Source organism: Ranitomeya imitator, chromosome 6 (assembly GCF_032444005.1).
Source record: "Ranitomeya imitator isolate aRanImi1 chromosome 6, aRanImi1.pri, whole genome shotgun sequence".
Lineage (NCBI taxonomy): Eukaryota > Metazoa > Chordata > Amphibia > Anura > Dendrobatidae > Ranitomeya > Ranitomeya imitator.
This window is the reverse complement of record NC_091287.1, coordinates 72,720,269-72,723,159: the sequence shown is the minus strand read 5'-3', so window position 1 is coordinate 72,723,159 and position 2,891 is coordinate 72,720,269.

The window sequence follows — 2,891 nt, the reverse complement described above, 5'->3', positions numbered from 1 at the left end:
TCTAATCTATCTATCCCATATCTATCGATTATCTATCTATCCATCACCCCAGCGCATGTTTCTAGTGGCGTCAGAAGAAGCGACGGCGAAACGTGCGTTGGGGTGAGGGGGAAGTGCCATCCATCTATCTACCTGTGCTCCTGTTTCTGCTAAAATCCGATAGATGTTACTGTGCAGGCTCCGGTGGCACCATCTTGGAGAAGGCTTTTTTTCTCTACCATGATGGCACTGCCGTCACCTGTACAGTAGCAGCTATCGGATACCATCAAAAAGAATAATTAAATGCACAATATGGATGCACTCTTGGATGCAGCGCAGCATGTGTCTGCGCCTGCCTGCAGAAGGTGATTTTTTTAAAATAAACTTCTCAAAAAAAATAAAGGGAACACTTAAACAACAGAATCTAACTCCAAGTAAATCAAACTTCTGTGAAATCAAACTGTCCACTTAGGAAGCAACACTGATTAACAATCAATTTCACATGCTGTTGTGCAAATGGAATAGACAACAGATGGAAATTGTTGGCCATTATCAAGACACCCTCAATAAAGGAGTGGTTCTGCAGGTGGGGACCACAGACCACATCTCAGTACCCTTTCTGGCTGATGTTTTAGTCACGTTTGAATATGGGTTGTGCTTTCACACTCGTGGTAGAATGAGACGGACTCTACAACCCACACAAATGGCTCAGGTAGTGCAGCTCATCCAGGATGGCACATCAATGCAAGCTGTGGCAAGAAGGTTTGCTTTGTCTGTCAGCATAGTGTCCAGAGGCTGGAGGTGCTACTAGGAGACAGGCCAGTACACCAAGATACGTGGAGGGGGCTGTAGGAGGGCAACAACCCAGCAGCAAGACCGCTACCTCAGCCTTTGTGCAAGGAGGAACAGGAGGAGCACTGCCAGAGCCCTGCAAAATGACCCCCAGCAGGCCACAAATGTGCATGTGTCTGCACAAACGGTTAGAAACCGATTCCAGAAGGATGGTTTGAGTGCCCGACGTCCACAGATGGGGGTTGTGCTCACAGCCCAACACCGTGCAGGACGCTTGGCATTTGCCACAGAATACCAGGATTGGCAAATTCGCCACTGGCGCCCTGTGCTCTTCACAGATGAAAGCAGGTTCACACTGAGCACATGTGACAGATGTGACAGAGTCTGGAGACACCGTGGAGATCGATCTGCTGCCTGCAACATCCTTCAGCGGTTTGGCAGTGAGTCATTAATGGTGTGGGGTGGCATTTCTTTGGAGGGCCGCACAGCCCTCCATGTGCTCGCTAGAGGTAGCCTGACTGCCATTAAGTAGCGAGATGAGATCCTCAAACCCCTTGTGAGACCATATGCTGGTGCGGTTGGCCCTGGGTTCCTCCTAATGCATTTATTAGGCTCGAGGAGGTCATTAAATTTTCTGTCCCTGTCAGGACTTTGGAGAACCCTCTGATCCTTGCATCCGTAGATGGTAAACCTTTACAGGAGACCATTACACAAGTTACAAATGAGGTGGAGCTATGCTTTGCATAGGGAGAAAATTGCATTTTATGTTTTAGCATGTCTTTCTTGGTTGCGGAACCACGAGCCCTCTTTAGATTGGCATAATGGTAATGTTTTGCGCTGGGGAGAGTTCTGTCGGGATCGTTGTCTGCTGCCGTTGCGCCCTGTTGCTTCTTTTTCTTCTTCTTCTCCCTGTGTCTACAGTTCTTTCTCGGATGTTTTCGACAAAAGGGAGGCTGACAGTTTTCCGACTCTACGATTGTCCTATTGATCTCGTTCCTGGTGCTACCCCTCCTAGAGGTAGGATCTATCCCCTCTCGCCTATAGAGACACAAGCCATGTCGGAATATATTCAAGAGAACCTTGCTAAGAGTTTTATTCAGAAGTCCTCTTCTCCTGCCGGAAAAGGCTTCTTCTTCGTGAAGAAGAAGGATAGCTCTCTTCATCCTTGTATTGATTATAGAGGTCTAAACAACATTACGGTGAAGAACAAATACCCGCTGCCACTTATTCCTGAACTCTTCCATCGCCTGAGGGGAGCGCAGATTTTTACCAAACTTGATCTGCGTGAAGCGTACATTCTGGTTCAAATTCGTGCTGGGGATGAGTGGAAGACCGCATTCAACACTCGCGACGGTCACTATAAATACTGTGGTGAAACGCTACCTGAGTGTGTTGGGGAACACTCGCTTGGCACGTGATTTAAGCACTCAGGCACGGTTTCTCCACGTAAACAGTCTCATCCGGTTTATTAAACATCATAAACCACATGACATACAGTCTATTTCATTACATAGATCAACGGAACACATTTACCATTGACAGTCTGTTCCAATGGCAGATCCGTGTCTGCCTGTAACCCCTTGTTACCTGGAGTTACCTTTCAGGAGCTCCGGCTCCACACACTGTCTCCTGCCAGTACTGGTTCACAGGGGAAAGCTGCCTCACTGGGATCACCGTCCTTGTGACCAGGGCACCTCAGATAGTCCAGACCCACAGTAGGAACTGTAGCTTCCCCAACACAGAAGCCGTCACAGGCTCTGTAGATGCAGCCTCTCCATGCGCTTCCAGGAAGTCCAATCACAGGCACTTCCAACACACAGGCCATCAGTCCATGGTCTTACCAGGTGCTTACAGGACTCCTGTCCATCCCAGGACAATCCAACACCCTGACCATTCCAGGACTCACACTCTCACCAGGTGCTTGCAGGGCTCCAGTCCATCTCAGGACAATCCAACACCCTGAGCATTCAGGACCACAGTCTCTCTAGGTGCTTCCAGGAAGACTCCACACACAGGAGCTTCCAACACCGACCGTCCAGGACCCTGTACATGGACCAAACAGATCCATACACTCTGACCCATGTGACCAGACCTCAGTCACATTATATGGTTGTAACCAC